The 7999-nt window shown below is 43.5% G+C and overlaps 1 pseudogene across 1 annotated transcript; it reads right to left on the bottom strand.

Annotated features, from left to right (window-relative positions):
* Positions 1–463: 463 nt before the first annotated feature.
* Positions 464–3783, bottom strand: LOC309666270 (ADP-ribosylation factor-like protein 6-interacting protein 1 pseudogene; annotated as a pseudogene). Its single transcript has one exon. The product of its transcript is annotated as an ADP-ribosylation factor-like protein 6-interacting protein 1 pseudogene (transcript).
* Positions 3784–7999: the final 4216 nt, after the last annotated feature.

The raw sequence follows: 7999 nt of genomic DNA, 5'->3' as shown, positions 1-7999 counted from the left end.
TAATCATTAGCATTTTTCAACGGTATCTTATACTCTCTAAGGACTTTAGCCTCTCATTTTCTCCTCCCAACAACCCAGAAGAGGCAAAAATCATCTTCATTCAGATTCAAGGAAATAAGAGTGTTAGAAAGTTGAAACAGCTTCCTCAGCGTCGTTGTCAGACCTCAGAGTACCTCTGTTTATATTTTACCCTCTCTGCAATGTTCATTTGGGTTGTTGGTGAAACATTTTTTTTTTCCTTATTTGGCTTCCAGCATTTTCTAAGGCAACATTTCTCAAAGTGTCTTCCACAAAATGCTAGTCCAAAGAGCTTTTATTGAAAATGGATTCCATAGTTGGTAAATAGATGGATGGATGGATGGATGGATGGATGGGTAGTGATAGATAAATGATAGATAGATAGATAGATAGATAGATAGATAGATAGATAGATAGATAGATAGATAGATAGATAGATTAGATAGATAGCTGTTGCACAGTGTATGCTGCTCCTGGGTATATCTTTTTTTTTTTTTTTGGATTCCAGCTTTTTTATTTTTCCCCTTTTACACAAAACAAAGTAGAAGAAATAATACAGGATTAAAACTGCAAAAGTAGTTAATTGGTAGAACACACATACACACAAAAATCCAGATAGGAAGACAAGCTTATTTACAATGAGGCAACACATGTAAATTATGGTAGTTTGTATACAAAACCTTAAAAAAGAAAAGTCAAACATATGCTACATGAGTGCCACTGTTTACAGCAATATTGAAGGGGAGAAAACAACACTTATTTAGGAACATCTAGATATACCACAAGGTCCAGGTTTTACAGCATTAGTGCAATAAATTCACAAAACTATATTACAGCTAGTTAATCAGTTTAAGAACTGTTCCCAAATATGTCACATTTCCAGCCCTCAGAGGTTCATTCCTACAGATTTCAACTACTCCATCTATTGGGACCAAAAGCAGCCAGTGTTACCATAAAATGAGAATCTTAAGGCTTACCTTTAAAGGCTTATTCTGGTCTTGAAAAAACTAGTAGGATTTTCTACTGAAATGAATCTTGACTAAACGCAGGATGAGTTTTGTTCTTTATTGGCTGGTCTTGGAGTGAAGGTCATAGACATGACTTTTAACCTATTCTGTACTTTAGTTTCAGTTAGCTGAAAATCTGAAATTAAAAGTATGCTAAAAATCCTAAATACCATCTTGTGTAAGCCTGCTACTAAAAAGCCTTTAAGGATGTACTAACTTCAAGTTAAAGTGCAAGGGAACAAGAGTTCTAAGCCTGTCAGATTCCACATTTGGGAGGAAGGATCAATGTTTCCAACAAATTGCTAAATTCTGCACAAGGGTGGAGCCAACACATACTAGGCCATGAAGTCAGTTTCGTTTTATTCCACGAGGATCCTTCTCCCACAGTATCGAAACAGAGTGAGGAATGAATCTTAACTGGTCTCTTCATCAGAAGTGGTAAACTTGGTTTCTGTATTCACGAAGCCAGACACTTGTTTAAGCAGACTGTGGAAGCAGACAGTAGAACCAGCTTCCTGTACTCACAGACCACGATCTTGTATCCAGCTAAAGCGAAGATCAACTTGAACAGTTCTCCCAAGCCACTGTTAACTGTACTAAAGGATGAAGTTCACCACTATATTATTTTAAAAGGAAGAGTTCAGTTAACCCTGGGTGAGAAAAACCAAGGCAAGTGGTAATGATGAATGAGTTGTCCATGTAAGGCCAGCTGATGATAACACACCCATGAAGACACTGGGCATAAAGCCTTACTTGGCAGGTCGGAATTTCTACTAACTAAGGGCAGAATGAGGGACAGCAAAGAGCTACATCTGTAACATTTTAGCATCCAGACAGCATAACAGACACTGTCCCCAAGGACAACGTATACGCCATTAATCACACTGAATAAAGCAGATGCATTATTCATTTTTCTTTTCTTTTTTGTTTGAGAAGCTTGTTTCTCTGTCTTTTGGCCATTCCCATGTACTTCGAAATGATTCCGTGTTGGCTTAGTCCAGGAAGCAAGAGTAAGAAAGTCACTATCAGGTAGGAGAGACAGATGTTGTGGACTTGCTGTCCCACCCAAGCAACCGCAGCAAGAGAAATGATCATGGTCATGAAGTACGTTTTAGGCTTTTCTTCCTTTAGCGTAAAGAGGCGTTTCCACCAGCCCACAGCTCTGCGTCGAGTTTTTACTAGATTGCTGCAAATTTCATGGAACCACTGCTGTTGCTCAGTGGTCCATTTATTGGAGCCAAAAATTCTAGGTGCTAGAATGGGAACAAGGTAGTCAGCCAAGCACAGAAACATAACAAAACAGGAAACACCTGACAGAACAGATGGATCTAGATAGTAGATAGTCAGAAACACCAAAGAAACCACACCCATGATGGCAGGTGGAAACCAGGCTCTTTCCCATCGGAGGACTTTATCTGCCATTAGCATCACTTCTCCCCATCCTTGAAGCTGCTCTTCCAGACTTGCAGTCTCTGCAGCCAGCAGGTTGGTGCTGCGATTATCTCCTTCTGCCATCGTTCCCGAGGTGCCCTCTCAGCGAGCCCAAGACGCCCCCAAAACTGGCCTTCCTCAGAACCACTCACGACAACCCTAGCCTCCTGGGTATATCTTGATGAATATTAGAATACTAAAAGCTAAAAGCCATCCTGTAGTAAAGATGTCTAGTTAACATTATTTAACCAAGAAATTCCCAAACTTATGTAACTACTGAACCTTTTTTTTTTCATATAACACTGGTTAATATCCCATGGGAAATTCCTTCAGCAAGTTCTGCTCTAAGGCTTCCTTCTTTATTGTACAATCCGCACAACTAAAATAACCTTGCATTTCCTTACCTAGAACATCATGGAAAAATCCACAAATCTAATCCAATGGATTGGACAGTGGAGAAAAGAAAGTATAGAAAGATTGGGGAAAGAAGAGAAGGAAAGACTCAAAACCAAAGTAAGAGCAGGGAAAGCCGAAACCAAGGATGGTCCTTACAGTTGGCAGCAAGCAAAATCATTGAGTCAAAAAAACGAAGGAGGGTCTGGCTTGGGTGCCCCTCATGGCGGCTGAGGTCTTGGAGACCTTCTCCTTCAGATGGTCCTTCCTCCCCTCTCCTCTTCTTCACTGCCCATCACTCCTCCTGTTCACACACCACTGCACCTGGAATCACGCCTCCCCATGCCAGGACCTGGAGAAGTGAGAGCAGGGTACCACTGGACCATATAGCCCCTGGCAAATCCATGGAATCATAGGCCAGGGGGAAGGCACACCCTCCCCTCCCCTCATCTCCACCCTTCCTGCTTGTGACTGAGGAACTTCCAGGAGTCAGGAGAGCCCCCAATACCCTGACAATCTCGATCTCCACCCCTGTGTTTTAAGAGGGGTTGGATTCCAAACAACAGGTCAAGTCAGTCTAAAATCTGTAGCCAGGACTAAGTCCTCTAGGGTACCAGGCTGTCAAAACCCCTTGTCTGTGGGGCATTCTCATAGTTATAAGGCTCTTATCCTGGCTCTTTTTCTGTTTCCTATTTAAAAGGAAAAAAAAGACCCTCCAAGGCACTGGTGTTTTCCTTCTCTTTCATCCCCCACTGTTGAGAAGTAAATTGGGCATTCTGGCTTCAGACGCCAGTGCTGGGGCCCTAAGAGTGCAGAGATAAGATAGAGAAAGGCGCCATATTGAGAAGACCAGTTCCAGAGTCTCTTTTTTCATGCATAAGAGGAGCCCATGTGGCCAAAGTTCAGATGCCCCTGAGAGTGGCCATCCACGGGGAAGGGCAGTCCCGTGCTGTCAGCCACACAGTGGGGATGCCTGCAAGGCCACAGATGAACGCAGTGGTGCATTTGTATGCTGACAGCTCTCTTCTGGGAACTAGTGTCTGAAGGCCCAGTTGGGCTCCAATCAATGCAACCTTTCCAACCCGATACATTTTGTCTGAACTGTCATTTGACAGGGATCCGCCTGGTGCCACCACTTAGTTTTCTACACCAGAAAATATTTAACTGACATAAAAAGGAAGTAAAGTTAGGGATCTCCTTCTTTTTCTCAGCTGGACTCCATACCCTCCCAGAGGCTGGCTGCTCTTTGTTGAACTCTTTGTCCTTTGCACTGGGAGGTTATGAATGTGGCATTTAAAGAGAGCAAAGCAATGTTGAAGGCTTCAGAGAGGATAAGATTTCATAGAAATCCTCTCACTTCCCCCAAGGAAAGGTCTCCTGAGCCTGGCTGGCTTGGAAATGTCTGTATTTTCAATCAGAGGGAAAATAATCTTGTGCTCTTGTCTAAGGTTCTAAAAAGTTACATTCTTTGGAGTAGTTATCACCTGCAGTATTCTGCACCCCATGGAAGGAATTTGAACAATTTAGGGCAAAAACCAAATGGTCCTTGGAACCAACCTGGACAAGGCAGAAAGTTATTAAAGGCAGAAAGCAAAGATGGGGTATTTTCCAAGCTCCCTGCATGTAACAATCACAGTGGATTCATTTTAAGCATCTTCAAGGTACAACCTGCACACCATTTTCATTGCTAGTGACTCTCCTTAAGTGATGAAGTGGGGGTCTTCATACCAGAAAGACCCCGTATAACCAAATATTTTCTAGGCCCCAGGGGCCCATCATCTCACTGCCTTGCTTGACTCCCTCCCTCTTTCGGACTCACCCAAGCCACGCCATCTACAAATAGCTGGGGCCGTGCCCACACCACCCACTGTATTTTGTTCCATCCTTTACTTGCTTTCCCAAAAGACAATTTCCAAACTCAATGCCAGTGGCTCTCTGCATTGGATGCACATTGGGATTACCTGAGGAGTTTTTTAAGAATACCGATGCCTGGGTCCCACCCAGAGATTCTGATTGAACCTGAGCGGGGCGAAGCATGGGTAAGAGCGTTTTTTTTTAAGTTCCCCAGGAGATTCCAGTCTGGGGCCAGGGTTCAGGACAACTGCCTGTGGTCTTATATCAATAAATAGGCTCCCAATTGTTCATTTCTAAAAGAGCAAATTCCTACCTCTTGTTTATACAAAATGCTTTTTACCAGATCTGTTGGCTGCATGAGTTGGCACTAACTTTGCTTCTGTGATACAATAAAACTAGGTCTTCATTTCTCAAAAGAATGAACCCGTGTTACTTCTGCCCTGCCCCTCCCCAGATTCACAGCCCACCATGGAATGAAAACAACCATATCTGTATGTGTATATATATATAGTTATCCACTACACTAGAGCCTCTTCCCAATTCTGAAGTTGGGTTATTAGCCAGTATTTGCAGAAGAATCTCAAACCTGGTGATTCACATCTGATACTCAAATTGTAACAGGGGAAATGCAGAATCCTTTCAGAATGTTTAACATTCTCTCCAAACAAGAACAACTGCTGCTGATTGAGAGCTTGTTAGATGTTCCAACTGCTGTTAAAATGTTGACTCATCTAATCTATACTAGGACTTTTCAAGCTTTCATTACATATGAATCCCCCTGGGACCTTGACAAATGTAGACTCTGATTCGGTAGCTCTGGGGCAAAGAGCCCACCCCAGAGTCTGCATTTCCAACCAGCTCCCAGGTGATGCTGATGCCATATCTTGGTCCCTCGCCCATATCTTGAGTAGCAAAGCTCTACTCCGTGAACTTTTGAGGCCCCACTAGCGCCATTTCACAGATGAGGAAGTTAGGGGGAAGGACCTATGAGAGGCGAGATTCAAACCGAGGTCTACCTGACCTAAAACCTTGTCCACTGTGCGAATCTGCCTCTTTGTAGTCTTTTTCTCACTGTGGCACGTCCATCTTTCAAAAGAGATCTCACTTAAATCACATAATGATTTCTCTCCTTGCTCATGAAGATGAAGGTAGAAAGACTCTTACTTTCTTGTCTTGGTCTTTCTTCCTGATCTCAGTCTTGATCTTACATGGCTCAAGAACCAGTAACTCTGAGGTTGGGGGTGAGGACTCAGCCACATCTTCTCTTTATTTAGTAAATACACTAGATTTGTTGAAAGCATTTCCACCAAATTGAAACTCAAGTACGAAGAGATGAAAGTTGTCTGTGGCCACTAACTACCTCAGAGCTGAGATAGCCGACAGGATCTCTGTGAGAAGTCAGAAGGTCTTATTCCAGTTTTTAGACCCTAGATCGCCTTGCTACATAACCAGATACAAAGATCACAGCTACCTACTTTCCTGCCACCGTCTTTCACGCAGCCATGAAAGTGCCCTTGAGACTGTCTGCCTCAGAAGAGGGGGAGGGAGTCTCCTCTTCCATCATCATTTCAATACAGTTTTTCAAGAGCAAAAGCCAAGCTACATGCAAAACAGGTGGCAAAAATCATTCAGACACAGAGTCAGAATGTAGTTGCTGGTGAAAAATCCTATAGTGCAGCTCGTAAAACTTCTCAATGCTCTTAATCAGGGGTGTGGGAATGTGTACAAAATGACGTTCAAATTCAGCATCTTCACTCCAGCCACGTTTGTTTTCCGAGATGGCCATTCCTGTTAGAATGGAGAATTTGCTTTATGATAATTGGGAGCTGTGCCCTCATGGTGAGGCAGTGTTTTCTTCGTAAATGCGAGATAAGTCTTCAAAAACATCCACCCTTCTGAAGTTCTTGCCTGTCGTTTTGTATTTCCTGTAAGTGTCATCTTGTATTTCCAGTAACTGAGGCACATCCTTGACACCAGCCCAATGTCTGCCTGATCGAACAGGCAGGTCCTGCTCATTAACATCTTCATCTTCAAGGAACAGAGACCTACCTGAACTTGTACAAATATCAGCCACTAGCCTTAGGACGCATATATGAATGCATGGGTTGACCTAAAAGAAAACAAATGGGGAAAATACACCCTTAAACCCTGCCAATGTGCATCCAACACATGGCTGGCTGTGGGCTTGCATTAGACTCTATGTGTGTATGTAGACTTTAAATCTTGTTTTTGTTTTGTTTTTCTTTTTGGCCACACTGCGTGGCATGCCAGGTCTGAGTTCCCCAACCAGGGATTGAACGCACGCCCCCTGCGGTGGAAGTGAGGAGTCTTAACCACTAGACCGCCAGGGAAGTCCCTGTAGACTTTAAATCTTCAGAGTTATATGTATGCGTGTTCCATATTTGTGTGTAGACATCTCTGTGTTTCTTTGGTACATACATATGCACATATATATTTAAAATCTTTTTCAGAAACACCAACTCAGGGATTCAGCCAAGGGTCCACCTACAGGGTTATCCATGTAGTCTGGGCAAATCAGTGGCGTGTGAGCACAGAGGGAGAAATGACATTGTCTGGGGCTTTCCTTTCTTTCCTTTTCTGCCTGGGACGTTTTGAGAGAATGACTAAGCAGTGCTGGAGATTATGAATTTGCTTAAGTGTGAATGGGTGATGGCTGGACGCCGCATGGCCCTCCCCAAAGGTGATTGACTGGGACGGCAGGTCTTCACACTTGATGCCTGGATTTGACTCGGAAAGTCTGCCAAGTCTTTTACTCGGAAATTTATCTTAATTAGATCTGAAAGACCTGCCACAGCAGAATAGTCACACCGATTAAAATGAAAAACAGGAGAAATTACTGATCAAATTAATCATAATGTCGGGTTACAGCTGTAGGTCTGATGTAATTTGCCACTCCAGTGAGTTACATCGGCCCCAGCCCAGGAAAGGGAGCCGGCTTTATGCTGATCCGTAACACCCGCCCGCTCCAGGCTGCCCGGCAGGAGGCTGATTCCATTCATTTTCCTGGCTTGCTCTGACCTCCCTGCTGCAACTAGAAACAAATCAGGCACCAAACAAATGGGGGTGGTGGGGGGGGTAAACGAGAACTAGTCTTTTACCCCAGCGATCCCCCTATTTCAAAATGATGAGCTTCTAAAGCTGAGCCCGCAGGCTTGGGGCTTTGTGCTTGCTGGGATTTTGGCTTTTGGTTTTTCCACTTAACCTCCTTTTAGTTTTACTTGTGGTGACCTGACATGGATTAGATGCAGAACGGGAATCAAAAGGTCAGAGGACGA

This window comes from Balaenoptera physalus (assembly GCF_965194825.1).
Source record: "Balaenoptera physalus genome assembly, chromosome: 8".
In the NCBI taxonomy this organism is placed as follows: domain Eukaryota; kingdom Metazoa; phylum Chordata; class Mammalia; order Artiodactyla; family Balaenopteridae; genus Balaenoptera; species Balaenoptera physalus.
Note: the sequence above shows the minus strand (reverse complement) of the source record. Positions and strands in the feature narration are given on the sequence as shown.